The 15,906-nt window shown below is 44.4% G+C and overlaps 1 pseudogene across 1 annotated transcript in view; it reads right to left on the reverse strand.

Moving 5' to 3' along the window:
* The window catches only part of LOC311149165, a 133,201-nt pseudogene extending 118,182 nt beyond the window's left edge, over positions 1 to 15,019 (reverse strand). The window contains exon 1 of the transcript in view: positions 14,842 to 15,019. The product of the transcript in view is annotated as an uncharacterized misc_RNA (transcript). The remainder of the gene's footprint in view (positions 1 to 14,841) is intronic.
* Positions 15,020 to 15,906: the final 887 nt, after the last annotated feature.

A 15,906-nucleotide genomic window follows, 5' to 3' on the forward strand; every position in this document is an offset into this window, starting at 1 on the left:
GCTGGACTGTTCCTTTACACGGTACCCTGTCCTGTTTATTCTGTTTAGCCTTAGCCCAAACGTTATCGCTATTTCCAGTTGTTGTCTTAGCTCTCTCTAATAACACCTGTGACTGCTTTATGCCTCTCTCACATGTCAATTATGCCTTGCCTATTGCTGTTTGGGTTAGTTCTTATTATACAATTTCACTGTAGAACCCCTAGTCCCTCTCAAAATGCCTCAAATAGTTCCTTTGTTCCACCCCCCATACACGCCGAGACCGGCTCAATCGGTGCCTCCAGTGACGCTATCTCTTTCATTGTTACCCAACGCTTAGGGTTACCTGAACTGTACTCATATCCTTCCATATCCTTTTCTGTACATAATGCCCTGAATCTTTTCTACAACGCCCGGAGAACTGCCCCCTTTATTCTATGTACCCAACGCACTAGAAGACCTGTTCTTAAAGCCTTTAGTCGTATCCTTATTCTAGTCCTCCTCTGTTCCTCTGGTGATGTAGAGGCTAACCCAGGCCCTGCAGCCCCCAGTATCACTCCTACTCCCCAGGAGCTATCATTTGTTGACTTCTGTAACCGTAAAAGTCTTGGTTTTCTGCACGTAAATATCAGAAGCCTCCTTCCTAAGTTTGAGTTATTCACTGCGTTAGCACACTCCGCCAACCCTGATGTTCTAGCAGTGTCTGAATCCTGGCTTAGGCAGGCCACCAAAAATTCTGAAATTTCCATCCCCAACTATAACATTTTCCGTCTAGATAGAACTGCCAAAGGGGGTGGAGTTGCAATCTACTGTAGAAATAGCCTGCAGAGCTCTATCATACTATCCAGGTCTGTGCCCAAACAGTTTGAGCTTCTACTTCTAAAAATCCACCTTTCCAGAAATAAATCTCTCACTGTTGCCGCTTGCTACAGACCCCCCTCAGCCCCCAGCTGTGCCCTGGACACCATATGTGAATTAATTGCCCCCCATCTATCCTCAGAGTTCGTACTGCTTGGTGACCTAAATTGGGATATGCTTAACACCCCGGCCATCCTACAATCTAAACTAGATGCCCTCAATCTCACACAAATTATAAACGAACCTACCAGGTACAACCCTAAATCCGTAAACATGGGTACCCTCATAGATATCATCCTGACTAACTTACCCTCTAAATACACCTCTGCTGTCTTCAACCAGGATCTCAGCGATCACTGCCTTATTGCCTGCGTCCGTAACGGGTCCGCGGTCAAACAACCACCCCTCATCACTGTCAAACGCTCCCAAAAACACTTCAGCGAGCAGGCCTTCCTAATTGACCTGGCCCAGGTATCCTGGATGGATATAGATCTCATTCCGTCAGTAGAGGATGCCTGGTTGTTCTTTAAAAGTAATTTCCTCTCAATCTTAAATAAACATGCCCCATTCAAAAAATACAGAACTAAGAACAGATATAGCCCCTGGTTCTCCTCAGACTTGACTGCCCTTGACCAGCACAAAAACATCCTGTGGCGTACTGCATTAGTATCAAATAGCCCCCGCGATATGCAACTTTTCAGGGAAGTTAGGAATCAATATACACAAGCAGTTAGGAAAGCAAAGGCTAACTTTTTCAAACAGAAATTTGCTTCCTGTAGCACTAACTCCAAAAAGTTTTGGGACACTGTAAAGTCCATGGAAAATAAGAGCACTTCCTCCCAGCTGCCCACTGCACTGAGGCTAGGAAACACTATCACCACCGATAAATCTACAATAATCGAGAATTTCAACAAGCATTTTGCTACGGCTGGCCTTTCTTTCCACCTGGCTACCACTACCCTGGCCACCAGCTCTGCACCCTCCGCTGCAACTTGCCCATGCCCCCCCCGCTTCTCCTTCACACAAATCCAGACAGCTGATGTTCTGAAAGAGCTGCAAAATCTGGACCCCTACAAATCTTCTGGGCTAGACAATCTGGACCCTTTCTTTCTAAAACTAGCCGCCGAAATTGTCGCAACCCCTATTACTAGCCTGTTCAACCTCTCTTTCGTAACGTCTGAGATCCCCAGAGATTGGAAAGCTGCCGCGGTCATCCCCCTCTTCAAAGGGGGTGACACTCTAGATTCAAACTATTACAGACCCATATCCATCCTGCCCTGCCTTTCAAAAGTTTTTGAAAGCCAAGTCAACAAGCAGATCACCGACCATTTCGAATCCCACCGTACCTTCTCCGCTATGCAATCCGGTTTCCGAGCTGGTCATGGGTGCACTTCAGCCACGCTCAAGGTCCTAAACGATATTATAACCGCGATCGATAATAGACAGTACTGTGCAGCCGTTTTCATTGACCTGGCCAAGGCTTTCGACTCTGTCAACCACCGCATTCTTATTGGCAGACTAAATAGCCTTGGTTTCTCAAATGACTGCCTCGCCTGGTTCACCAACTACTTCTCAGATAGAGTTCAATGTGTCAAATCGGAGGGCCTGTTGTCTGGACCTATGGCAGTCTCTATGGGGGTGCCACAGGGTTCAATTCTTGGGCCGACTCTTTTCTCTGTGTATATCAATGACGTCGCTCTTGCTGCTGGTGACTCTCAGATCCACCTCTACGCAGACGACACCATTTTGTATACATCTGGCCCTTCATTGGACACTGTGTTAACAAACCTCCAAACGAGCTTCAATGCCATACAACACTCCTTCAGTAGCCTCCAACTGCTCTTAAACACTAGTAAAACTAAATGCATGCTCTTCAACCGAACGCTGCTTGCACCCGCCCACCCGACTAGAATCACCACTCTCGACGGGTCTGACCTAGAGTATGTGGACAACTACAAATATCTAGGTGTCTGGTTAGACTGTAAACTCTCCTTCCAGACTCACATTAAGAATCTCCAATCCAAAGTTAAATCTAGAATCGGTTTCCTATTTCGCAACAAAGCCTCCTTCACTCATGCTGCCAAACATGCCCTCGTAAAACTGACTATCCTACCGATCCTTGACTTCGGCGATGTCATTTACAAAATAGCCTCCAACACTCTACTCAGCAAATTGGATGTAGTCTATCACAGTGCCATCCGTTTTGTCTCCAAAGCCCCATATAATACCCACCACTGTGACCTGTACGCTCTTGTTGGCTGGTCCTCACTACATATTCGTCGCCAAACCCACTGGCTCCAGGCCATCTATAAATCACTGCTAGGCAAATCCCCGCCTTATCTTAGCTCATTGGTCACCATAGCAACACCCACCCGTAGTCTGCGCTCCAGCAGGTATATCTCACTGGTCATCCCCAAAGCCAACACCTCCTTTGGCCGCAATTCCTTCCAGTTCTCTGCTGCCAATGACTGGAACAAATTGCAAAAATCTCTGAAGCTGGAGACACTTATCTCCCTCACTAACTTTAAGCATCAGTTGTCAGAGCACCTTACCGATCACTGCACCTGTACACAGCCCATCTGAAATTAGCCCGCCCAACTACCTCATCCCTATATTGTTATTTATTTTGCTCATTTGTACCCCAGTATCTCTATTTGCACATCATCTCTTGCACATCTATCATTCCAGTGTTAATACTAATTGTAATTATTTTGCACTATAGCCTATTTATTGCCTTACCTCCATAACTTGCTACATTTGCACACACTGTATATATATGTATTTCTGTTGTATTTTTGACTTTGTTTTGTTTTACCCCATATGTAACTCTGTGTTGTTTTTATCGCACTGCTTTGCTTTATCTTGGCCAGGTCGCAGTTGTAAATGAGAACTTGTTCTCAACTGGTTTACCTGGTTAAATACAGGTGAAATAAAAAATAAAAAAAGTGAGAGGGAACTTTTATTGCCCTAAAAGCTCATTAAATCCAAAAGAATCGACAGACATTTCTCCGGGCTTAAGTGACACGTTTACAGAGGATGGGGGTGAGAGGGGGCGGTGCGTTTGGCAGCTAGAGACATGCCACGGCTACATTTATGACACCATGATGCAACATTGCTCTGTCGTCTCATTAAAACGTAATTTGCCTCCATGCTGCTGGATGGTCTCCAAAAAACTAAAAGGCACCCGACTGGGCAGAGTTCCAGGAGTGGGACTTCAATGGTCACCTCCAAACAATCAGGGGTTAAAACCAAGACGAAGCAGACAATTGGAAGGTCGGGCCATCCCACTGGGCAGACACTGTTTGAATCAATATTGTTTCAATGTAATTTGTCAAAGTATTTTACTAAATAAAAATATAAAGCAAAATGTAAAGTGTTGGTCCCAAGTTTTATGAGCTGAAATAAAAGATGCCCGAAATGTTTCAGATGCACAGAAATATTATTTCTCTAAAAATGTTGTGCACAAATACATTTCTCCTTTGCCAAGATAATCCATCCACCTGACAGGTGTGGCATATGAAGAAGCTGATTAAACAGCATGATCATTTCACAGATGCCATTCTAAAAAGTGCAGTTTTGTCACACAACACAATGCCACAGATGTCTCAAGTTTTGAGGGAGAGTGCAATTGGCATGCTGACTGCAGGAATTTCCACCAGAGCTGTTGCCAGAGAATTGAATGTTCATTTCTCTACCATAAGCCACCTTTAACATACCAACCGGCCTCACAACCGCAGACCACGTGTAACCACGCCAGCCCATCGTCTGAGACTAGCCACCCGGACAGCTGATAAAATTGTGGGTTTGCACAACCGAAGAATTTCTGCACAAACTGTCAGAAACCGTCTCAGGGAAGCTCATCTGCGTGCTCATCGTCCTCATCAGGGTCTTGACCTGACTACAGTTCGGCGTCGTAACCGACTTCATTCGGCAAATGCTCACCTTTGATGGCCACTGGCAGGCTGGAGAAGTGTGCTTTTCCCGGATCAATCCCGGTTACAACTGTACAGGGCAGATGGCAGACGTGTGGGCAGATGGCGTCGTGTCGGTGAGCGGTTTGCTGATGTCAACGTTGTGAACAGAGTGCCCCATGGTGGCGGAGGGGTTATGGTATGGGCAGGCATAAGCTATGGACAACGAACACAATTGCATTTTATCGATGGCAATTTGAATGCACAGAGATACCGTGCTATTCATCCACCTCCACAACCTCATGTTTCAGCATGATAATGCACAGCCTCATGTCGCAATGATCTGTAAACAATTCCTGGAAGCTGAAAATGTCCCAGTTCTTCCATGGCCTGCATACTCACCAGATGTGTCACCCATTGAGCATGTTTGGGATGCTCTGGATCGACTTGTACGACAGCGTGTTCCAGTTCCCGCCAAAATCCAGCAACTTTGCACAGCCATTGAAGAGTGGGACAATGAATTTGAATTTATATAAATTGACTGATTTCCTTATATGAACTGTAACTCAGTAAAATATTTTGAAATTGCTGCATGTTGCGTTTATGTTTTTGTTCAGATTGGATTTGAAAAAAAGTCAAATCAACCAGGACTGTTTTCATCTAATTTCAAACCAGCGTTGTAAACATTGAAATTAGGGAAAAACTTCAACTTAACTGCATTGACTTAACCTGACAAACAGGTTGTTACATCAATCTAATTTCAACATAACCATCAGAACTATGAATATGTTGAAATTGTGTTGAAAATTCCACATAGAAATGTAAAAAATAATTCTCATCCTATATTCAATATTTGATTAGTCATATTTTATTTGACCTTGTTTCAATGTTGATAGTAAAATGGTATGTTTGAATCAACGTCATTGTTTCAACATCATGCCATCAACCTAAATAAAAGAGGAATATTGAAATACAATGCGAAGTCCCAGTCCAACAATTTCTGCCTGAACATTGACTCCTACTGGTATATGAGGGGTAATGCACTTCAGTGAGAAGTCTACCATCCAGATGCCTACCTCTATGTACCCCGCTTAGCAAACAAGCTGTGTTCGATTCAGCTGAGCTATCATGTCAACACTTTTAAATCATTGATCAGCTTCCATACTCATTTGTGTGACTACCAAAATAATATTGAATAGTTGAAAGTAACTCCTCTAACTTTTCTTACACAAGCTGATGGGAAAGTAAATTCGGAGTGAGGATGAATTTATGTAGGCTACATTGATATCTGATTTGCCCAACAAAGGACAGCATAATTTCAACGTGTAGCTAGGTATACTATCATTCATCCAAGGTTGATTGGATCTTTGGAAGTTTAGAAGTAGTTACCATTTGTCCTATAAATAGGATGCCAAATTCATGATATGAACAACACACTTTTACCTTTGGATATTGTCTTGTGTATGAAGGATGGTTGGTTGATTTCAAATGTTATCTATAAGTTATTAATATGTTGGATTCTTGTCTCTATCTCAACCAAAAATCTAAGTTGAAGAATAGGACTAAGTCAAATCAAACTTTATTTGAAGTGCATTTAATGTTTGATTTGATTAAGTGCTGTTCTTTGAATTAGATTTTTGGTTGCAATGGAGACTTGAATCCAACATATCAATAATTCATTTGTAGACAAACTGGAAATTGAATTGTGAATGCAACCAAATATCAACATTTGAAGGAGATGTATCTCCTGCTTGCATAGTACAGTGAGGGAAAAAAGTATGACTTAGTACTTGGTGGCAAAACCCTTGTTGGCTAATTTTAGAGGTCAGACATTTCTTGTAGTTGGCGACCAGGTTTGCATACATCTCAGGAGGGATTTTGTTCCACTCCTCTTTGCAGATCTTCTCCAAGTCATTAAGGTTTCGAGGCTGACGTTTGGCAACTCGAACCTTCAGCTCCCTCCACAGATTTTCTATGGGATTAAGGTCTGGAGACTGGCTAGGCCACTCCAGGACCTTAATGTGCTTCTTCTTGAGCCACTCCTTTGTTGCCTTGGCCGTGTGTTTTGGGTCATTGTCATGCTGGAATACCCATCCACAACCCATTTTCAATGCCCTGGCTGAGGGCAGGAGGTTCTCACGCAAGATTTGACGGTACATGGCCCCGTCCATCGTCCCTTTGATGCGGTGAAGTTGTACCAATTGTTTTCTTGGTGACTATGGTCCCAGCTGCCTTGAGATCATTGACAAGATCCTCCCGTGTAGTTCTGGGCTGATTCCTCACCGTTCTCATGATCATTGCAACTCCACAAGGTGAGATCTTGCATGGAGCCCCAGGCCGAGGGAGATTGACAGTTATTTTGTGTTTCTTCCATTTGCGAATAATCGCACCAACTGTTGTCACCTTCTCACCAAGCTGCTTGGCGATGGTCTTGTAGCCCATTCCAGCCTTGTGTAGGTCTACAATCTTGCCCCTGACATCCTTGGAGAGCTCTTTGGTCTTGGCCATGGTGGAGAGTTTGGAATTGGATTGATTGATTGCTTCTGTGGACAGGTTTATTTTATACAGGTAACAAACTGAGATTAGGAGCACTCCCTTTAAGAGTGTGCTCCTAATCTCAGCTCGTTACCTGTATAAAAGACACCTGGGAGCCAGAAATCTTTCTGATTGAGAGGGGGTGAAATACTTATTTCCCTCATTAAAATGCAAATCAATTTATAACATTTTTGACATGTGTTTTTCTGGATTTTTGTTGTTGTTATTCTGTCTCTCATTGTTCAAATAAACCTACCATTAAAATTATAGACTGATCGTTTCTTTGTCAGTGGGCAAACGTACAAAATCAGCAGGGGATCAAATACTTTTTTCCCTCACTGTATATATACTGTATATTATGAATAACATATATAACAGACAATCTATTCCACGCAAATGAGTATGGAAGCTGATCTTTATCTAAATGTGTTGACATGATAGCTCAGCTCAAACGACCACAGCTTGTTTCCAAAGCCAAGCAGGGTACATAGAGGCAGGCATCTAGATGGTAGATGTGCATTACCCCTCATATACCAGTAGGAGTCACTGTTCAGTCAGAAATCGTTGGACTGTGGCATCACATTTTATTTCAATATATCAATTTATTTAGGTTGATAGCATGACGTTGAAACAACAACGTTGATTCAAACATACCATTTTACTATCAACATGGAAACAAGGTGAAATAAAATACACTGCTCAAAAAAATTAAGGGAACACTAAAATAGCACATCCTAGATCTGAATGAATGAAATAATCTTATTAAATACTTTTTTCTTTACATAGTTGAATGTGCTGACAACAAAATCACACAAAAATTATCAATGGAAATCAAATGTATCAACCCATGGAGGTCTGGATTTGGAGTCACCCTCAAAATTAAAGTGGAAAACACACTACAGGCTGATCCAACTTTGATGTAATGTCTTTAAAACAAGTCAAAATGAGGCTCAGTAGTGTGTGTGGCCTCCACGTGCCTGTATGACCTCCCTACAACACCTGGGCATGCTCCTGATGAGGTGGCGGATGGTCTCCTGAGGGATCTCCTCCCAGACCTGGACTAAAGCATCCGCCAACTCCTGGACAGTCTGTGGTGCAATGTGGCGTTGGTGGATGGAGCGAGACATGATGTCCCAGATGTGCTCAATTGGATTCAGGTCTGGGGAATGGGCGGGCCAGTCCATAGCATCAATGCCTTTCTCTTGCAGGAACTGCTGACACACTCCAGCCACATGAGGTCTAGCATTGTCTTGCATTAGGAGGAACCCAGGGCCAACCGCACCAGCATATGGTCTCACAAGGGGTCTGAGGATCTCATCTTTGTACCTAATGGCAGTCAGGCTACCTCTGGCGAGCACATGGAGGGCTGTGCGGCCCCCCAAAGAAATTACACCCCACACCATGACTGACCCACCGCCAAACCGGTCATGCTGGAGGATGTTGCAGGCAGCAGAACGTTCTCCACTGCGTCTCCAGACTCTGTCACGTCTGTCACGTGCTCAGTGTGAACCTGCTTTCATCTGTGAAGAGCACAGGGCGCCAGTGGCGAATTTGCAAATCTTGGTGTTCTCTAGCAAATGCCAAACGTCCTGCACGGTGTTGGGCTGTAAGCACAACCCCCACCTGTGGACGTCGGGCCCTCATACCACCCTCATGGAGTCTGTTTCTGACCGTTTGAGCAGACACATGCACATTTGTGGCCTGCTGGAGGTCATTTTGCAGGGCTCTGGCAGTGCTCCTCCTGCTCCTCCTTGCACAAAGGAGGTAGCAGTCCTGCTGCTGGGTTGTTGCCCTCCTACGGCCTCCTCCACGTCTCCTGATGTACTGGCCTGTCTCCTGGTAGCCCCTCCATGCTCTGGACACTACGCTGACAGACACAGCAAACCTTCTTGCCACAGCTCACATTGATGTGCCATCCTGGATGAGCTGCACTACCTGAGCCACTTGTGTGGGTTGTAGACTCCGTCTCATGCTACCACTAGAGTGAAAGCACCGCCAGCATTCAAAAGTGACCAAAACATCAGCCCGGAAGCATAGGAACTGAGAAGTGGTCTGTGGTCACCACCTGCAAAACCAGTCCTTTATTGGGGGTGTCTTGCTAATTGCCTATAATTTCCACCTGTTGTCTATTCCATTTGCACAACAGCATGTGAAATTTATTGTCAATCAGTGTTGCTTCCTAAGTGGACAGTTTGATTTCACAGAAGTGTGATTGACTTGGAGTTACATTGTGTTGTTTAAGTGTTCCCTTTATTTTTTTGAGCAGTGTATGTCTAATCAAATCTAAAATTCCACATAATTTCAACCACCCAATATACATATATTGAATATAGGATGAAAAATATGTTTTAAGTTTCTATGTGTAATTTAACACAATTTCAACCTAAACATACAGTAGTTCTTATGATTATGTTGACATTAGATTGATGTAACAACCTGTTAGTCAGGGTAAGTCAATATATTTAAGTTTAAGTTTTACCCTAATTTCAATGTTTACAACGCTGGTTGAAATTGGATGAAAACAGTACTGGTTGATGACTTTTTTTCAAATCCAATATATTTTCCACATTGATTCCACTTTACAGTATGTTGAAAAATTACGTCGAAACAACTAGTGTGTGCCCAGAGAGATGCCAAGTACATTCAAGACCTCTGAAATCAGGTGTTCACTTGGCAGACCATTTTATCGGAGAAATGTTTCAGGTTCACAAGGAATCAGGTTTGGCACAGAGACTGTATTCTGATACAATATCGGTGTGCACACTCAGTCATCTGACCTCATAGGGACGCCTTGAAGAGAGAGGGCGCCGGAGGAGATTGCTGCCGTTTTACGGATCTCTAACCAATTGTGCTATTGTGTGTTTTTTCACGTTATTTGTAATTAATTCTGTACATAATGTTTCTGCCACCGTCTCTTATGACCAAAAGAGCTTCTGGATATCAGGACATGGATTACCTACCTCGTATTGGATGAAGATTTTTTCTTCAACGAGTCGGACGCAAAGGATATTCTACAGACACCCGACAAGGCCCAAATCCACGTCATTCGCATGAGCAAGAGACGGAGATATCGTGGACGTAGGTCGGGGTGCCTTGTAAGGATCAGACGGCGACGAGTAATCTGCCTCTTCCATCAATCCTATTAGCCAACATACAATCATTTGGAAAAAAATGGACGACCTAAGATCAAGAATATCCTACCAACGGGACATTAAAAACTGTAACATCTTATGTTTTACCGAGTCGTGGCTGAACGACGACATGGATAACATACAGCTGGCGGGATATACGATACACCGGCAGGATAGAACGGCTGACTCTGGTAAGACAAAGGGTGGCGGTCAGTGTATATTTGTAAACAACAGCTGGTGCATAAAATCTATTACTAAGGAAGTCTCTAGGTTTTGCTCGCCTGAGGTAGAGTATCTCATAAGCTGTAGACCACACTAATTACCAAGAGAGTTTTCTTCTATATTTTTCGTAGCTGTCTATTTACCACCACAAACCGATGCTGGCACTAAGATTGCACTCAATGAGCTGTACAAGGCCACAAGCAAACAGGAAAACGCTCATCCAGAGGCAGCGCTCCTAGTGGCCGGGGACTTTAATGCAGGGAAACTTAAATCTGTTCTACCTAATTTCTACCAGCATGTTAAATGTGCAACCAGAGGAAAAAAACTCTAGACCACCTTTACTCCACACACAGAGACGCTTACAAAGCTCTCCCTCACCCTCCATTTGGAAAATCTGACCATAATTCTATCCTCCTGATTCCTGCTTATAAGAAAAAACTAAAGCAGGAAGCACCAGTGACTCGGTTAATAAGGAAGTGGTCAGATGACGCAGATGCTAAGCTACAGGACTGTTTTGCTAGCACAGACTGGAATATGTTCCGTGATTCTTCCGATAGCATTGAGGAGTACACAACATCAGTCACTGGCTTCATCAATAAGTGCATCGATGACGTCGTCCCCACAGTGACCATAGGTACCCCAACCAGAAGACATGGATTACAGGCAACATCCGCACTGAGCTAAAGGTTAGAGCTGCAGCTTTCAAGGAGTGGGACTCTAACCCGGACGCTTATAAGAAATCCCGCTATGCCCTCCGATGAACCATCAAACAGGCAACGAGTCAATACAGGACTGAGATTAAATTGTACTACTCCGGCTCCGACGTTTGTCGGATGTGGCAGGGATTGCAAACTATTACAGACTACAAAGGAAAGCACAGCCGCCAGCTGCCCGGTGACACGAGCCTACTAGACGAGCTAAATCAATTCTATGCTTGCTTCGAGGCAAGCAACACTGAAGCATGCATGAGAGCATCAGCTGTTCCGGATGACTATGTGATCACGCTCTCCAGAGCCGATGTGAGTAAGACTTTTAAGCAGGTCCACATTCACAAGGCCGCAGAGCCAGACGGGTTACCAGGACATGTACTCCGAGCATGCGCTGACCAATTGGCAAGTGTCTTCACTGACATTTTCAACCTGTCCCTGACTGTGTCTGTAATACCAACATGTTTCAAGCAGATCACCATGGACCCTGTGCCCAAGAACACTAAGATAACCTGCCTAAATGACTGCCGACCCATAGCATTCACGTCTGTAGCCATGAAGTGCTTTGAAAGGCTGCTCATGCCTCACATCAACACCATTATCCCAGAAACCCTAGACCAACTCCAATTTGAATACCGCCCCAACAGATCCACAGATGATGCAATCTCTATTGCACTCCACACTGCTCATTCCCACCTGGACAAGAGGACCACCTATGTGAGAATGCTATTCATTGACTACAGCTCAGCGTTCAACACCATAGTGCCCTCAAAGCTCATCACTAAGCTAAGGACCCTGGGACTAAACACCTCCCTCTGCAACTGGATCCTGGATTTCCTGACGGGCCGCCCCCAGGTGATAAGGATAGGTAACAACCCATCTGCCACGCTGATCCTCAACACGGGGGCCCCTCAGGGGTTCGTGCTCAGTCCCCTCCTGTACTCCCTGTTACCCATGACTGCATGGCCAGGCACGACTCCAACACCATCATTAAGTTTGCCGACGACACAACAGTGGTAGGCCTGATCACCGACAACGATGAGACAGCCTATAGGGAGGAGGTCAGAGACCTGGCCGTGTAGTACCAGGATAACAACCTCTCCCTCAATGTGATCAAGACAAAGGAGATGATTGTGGACTACAGGAAAGAAAAGAGGACTGAGCATGACCCCATTCTCATCGACGGGGCTGTATTGGAACAGGTTGATAGCTTCAAGTTCCTTGGTGTCCACATCACCAACAAACTATCATGGTCCAAACACACCAAGACAGTCGTGAAGAGGGCACGACAAAGCTTATTCCCCCTCAGGAGACTGAAAAGATTTGGCATGGGTCCTCAGATACTCAAAAAATTATACAGCTGCACCATCGAGAGCATCCTGACTGGTTGCATCATTGCCTGGTATGGCAACTGCTCAGCCTCTGACTGCAAGGCACTACAGAGGGTTGTGCGTACGGCCCAGTACATCACTGGTGCCAAGCTTCCAGCCATCCAGGACCTCTATACCAGGCGGTGTCAGAGGAAGGACCTAAAAATTGTCAAAGACTCCAGCCACCGTAGTCATAGACTGTTCTCTCTGCTACCGCACAGCAAGCGGTACCGGAGCGCCAAGTCCAAAAGGCTTCTTAACAGCTTCTACCCCCAAGCCATAAGACTCCAGAATAGCTAATCATGGCTACCCGGACTATTTGCATTGTCCCCCCCACCCACCCCACCCCACCCCACCGACTCTTTTATGCTGCTGCTACTCTGTTTATTTTCTATGCATAGTCACTTTAACTCAACCCACATGTACATATTACCTCAATTACCTCGACTAACCGGTGCCCCCGCACATTGACTCTGTACCGGTACCACCTGTATATAGCCTCCCTACTGTTATTTCATTTTACTGTTGCTCTTAAATTATGTTTTATTTTTTACTTGTTTTTTACTGAACCATTTTTTTCTTAAAACTGCATTGTTGGTTAAGGGCTTGTAAGTAAGCATTTCATTGTAAGGTCTACACCTGTTGTATTCGGCTCATGTGGCAAATCAGATTTGATTTGATGAGTATAGTAACACAGACAAGACCTCTCAGAGGAGGGAAAGAAAGAGAGAGAGAGTGTGAAAGAGATGTGTGTGTTAAAGGTGTTGTTCTGCCAGGTAACTGCCATTTTATGGCCACCTTCCCCTATCATCACCCATAATTAGTTCATCTCATTAGTGGACGGATAGTGTTTCTGTTTAGTAGCCTCTGAGTTTGGACAAACACATTGTATATTTGTCTTCTCTTACCAAAGGCCTGAATTTCACCACCTACTGTACAAAGGTCACCTACTGTTTTTACATGCAGAGTTGTAATTTCACTTTTGTTCTGAATTTGCCCTCTTCATCTATTAAAACAATCACAACAATCAATCTACTATGAGACTACAGAGCTGAACGGAATCATTTTTTTTGCTGTCTGTACCTCTATCTGATAAACAAGACAGATATGTCAACTATTGGTTTCTGTTCCCCTGAAGAAAATATAGAATTGTCTCATTCAGAAGGTCCCACTTCTATGGCTGCATTAACACAGGCAGCCCAATTATGATATTATTTCCACTTATTGTTCTTTTGATCAATCACATCAGGTCTTTCCACATAAGCTATTTTTCAGAGCTGATCTGATTGGTCAAAAGACCAATTCGTTAAAAAAAAAGATCAGAATTGGGCTGCCTGTGTAAATGCAGCCTCTGTGATCATACCATGGTCTGGTTAACATTTATGAAGACATAAAAACAGGCCTTTATTCAACCCATATAAATTCATGGCTGCCATGTGTAAATAATATGACTATGAAACTGACTGTCGTGAATCACATACTTCATGACAGGGCAGAGTTAATGCTTTCACATGCCACATACCATGCTATTGATTGGGCTTGTTTTGGACAAGTTGGTTTGACCCACTGAACACTCATTGGAGAAATCAAGTTCATTAAGCAAGGCCACTGTAAGTACAGTAGTAGTATCCCATTACACAGAGTGCTGCTATTTCTTTAGTATATTATCAGTAATTTAGAGGCATACGTTCCATCTCTTGTTTGATCATAATAATGGTCAGAATGGTGGGATGGTAAGTATTGTTAGATGGTGGGGACATGTTCAACTGAGTATAGGACCTGAATCAGGGCTATAAATTAGAGGGCTATAGATTAGATCAGGTGCACATTATCTCTACTATAGGAGCTGGACAGTATGGTGCAATATCAGACATTCAGCAAGCACACACTGTACTTTGATATTTATTTTAACCTTTATTTATGGGAAGTCCCATAAAGACAGATTGTCTCTTATATATCATATACCCACATAGATCATTTACAGCCTACATTACAAACTGTATCTCTGCCTGTGTGGTAAGACTCCTGTTCTTTTCCCCTTTAAAGTGCACACATCATGCTCAAACACACCCATTCCCCCTCACTTTGCCCAGAGCCCCAGGAGGGCGGTTGGTGGCGCCCCTGTACTTACCCAGGGGGATCTGCTCCAGCAGGTACAGGAAGCTGGCAAAAAACTCTGTCCTCATGGTGTGGTGCAGATGGAAGGACAGGCTGTGGCGACACATGGACGCATCTGTGTTCTTCCAGCGGTCCAGATGGGCCTGGTGTAGAGCTTGGAACTCCATGTTGGGTGGAGGGCTTGAAGACATCCCTGATCTTTGTGTGTCTTCCAGGCTGGAAGACATCCCTGCCCTGTGTGTGTGTCCAGCACAGCGAGCAAGCTATGTGTGAACCAACGGTCTGTGTGTGTGACCTAGTGTGCCTGTGGCAATGTCTCTACTCTGTGTGTGTGTCCAGTCTATCGAGTGAGGAGTGTGTGTGAACCGAGTGTGAGAGTGTTGTTGCTTCTGTTGTGCTGCTATATCTGTGGGTCCTGGGTCGGGTGGTAGCCTCTGGCAGCTTGGCAAAAAGGGATCGGATGTGATCCCTTCTTGAGGCGGTGCTGAAAACTGCCCCCGGCTTAACGGGTCACCTGCTTGAGCCTTTGGCTTGTGAGGGGTGAGAGAGGGGCCAGGGACGGAGGGAGGGGCACTAGCTATCTGTTTCAGAAGGAGCCTCCTCCCTCAAGACGAGAAGGCATGCCGAGTGGCATCTGAGCTGTCAACCCACAAATACCAGAAGCACATAAGACATTCACCCTGCCCCTTACCGCCATATAATAATGTAGCAGTTATGTTTTTGCAATGTCTTCTCATGTTTGTATCGATACATAGCATGCACTGCAAGGCAGTGTAAGCCTAACTTACACAGTGAGTGATATGTCAGCTAAATGTATGTTAGACCATGCATGCATTCCCTAAAACAACGTGAATATTTCTTTATATTTAAAGCTTTGAATAGAGACATTTGGACTTAACACATAAGGCACACCCGGTCCCCCCAAAACATTTTGACATTTATTTTCTGCCCATAGTCAGATGCTGAAGCGTCGCCCAAGCCTCTCAGTTTTTGTTGTCTCTGAACTTCTGGTTCAGATATGTGTCAGTCAGTCTGGTTCAAGAATCTGCCTTCATACAGTGAGGGAAAAAAGTATTTG

The sequence above is a fragment of the Coregonus lavaretus genome, assembly GCF_964263955.1.
Source record: "Coregonus lavaretus genome assembly, chromosome: 21".
Classification (NCBI taxonomy): Eukaryota; Metazoa; Chordata; class Actinopteri; order Salmoniformes; family Salmonidae; genus Coregonus; species Coregonus lavaretus.